This window comes from Cyprinodon variegatus, unplaced genomic scaffold, assembly GCF_000732505.1.
Source record: "Cyprinodon variegatus isolate N-32 unplaced genomic scaffold, C_variegatus-1.0 Scaffold1684, whole genome shotgun sequence".
Taxonomy (NCBI): domain Eukaryota; kingdom Metazoa; phylum Chordata; class Actinopteri; order Cyprinodontiformes; family Cyprinodontidae; genus Cyprinodon; species Cyprinodon variegatus.
Window position 1 is genome coordinate 102306 of NW_015152137.1, and position 1147 is coordinate 103452.

Genomic DNA, 1147 nt, shown 5'->3' on the forward strand with positions numbered 1-1147 from the left:
GCTGTAGTACCGTAGATCGCCACTAGGAGGTGTGGAACCGTGCTAGTGTGGCGTGGAAACGGTCATAAGGAACCGAGCTGTTTCAGAGGGTGGTGTAAGTGGGGCTTTAAGGCTGGTTTATACTCAGAAACCAGGTTGTCTGCGCGTGCGTCGCAGTGAACGCAGATATGCCCCGCCCACTCCACAGACAATCTGCTGCACCTCTCCAAAATTGTAGGTGACCGCAGACAGGAGGCCTCTGATTGGTCAATTCGCCAATCGCTCTACACTATGCATATTTTCCTGTGTGGTTCCTTACCGGCTTGTTTTGTTTTTCTGACCTCCATTGTGGAAAACGACTGGTGAAGATGGAGCAGCTAGAAGAGTGAGGTGTGAAAGAACGCTGAGACCCTTTTTCCACCTGGATCCCCGCTCTTTTTGGCCCACATGTCCCTCCGTTGTAGCACAAACTTGCCTTATTTCCTCACCGCCTCGGCCGTATCTAGACCCACAGCTAGTCCCTCTGGCATTGTGGCGAGGAATAACATAGCGCAGACCACGCTCCAATATTGAGCATAAATCTAAAATATCTGCGACAAGCTCACTCCTTTCTATCTCCTCTTTCTTTCATTTCTCTTTTTTTTCCTTCTCTCTCCCAGGTTGGGGTCTGAACTGCCCCCTCTCCCACGCACATCTCTATTACACGCTAAGTGCGGAGTGCATTCCCCTGTCCTGCCCTCCCTCCGCTGGCTGGCGTCGGGGCTCCACTGGTGGAGCTCGGGGTTTGGGGGTGGCTGCCCGGGTGGCTGCTGGTTCATTCCTGGCGGCCTCTCCGCGGGGCCCGGTCGCCCGGGGCCTGGCTGGGGCTCCTGCGTGGGGTTCGGGCGTCCCTGGGGCCTCGGATCCCTGGGGCCCANACCGGGTCAGCGGGATGGTCACCGCCGCAAAGTAAACAAACCGGAGCGGTTCTTCTTCTTCTGCTGCTGCTTCATCTTCTTCTTCTTTTCTATTAGGGTGGTTAGAAAGCAGCTTCAGGCTGCATACCGCCACCTGCTGTACAGCAGTAGAATATAATATAATATAATGTAATGTAATTAGAATAGAATAGAATAGAATAGAATAGAATAGAATAGAATAGAATAGAATAGAATAGAATAGAATAGAATAG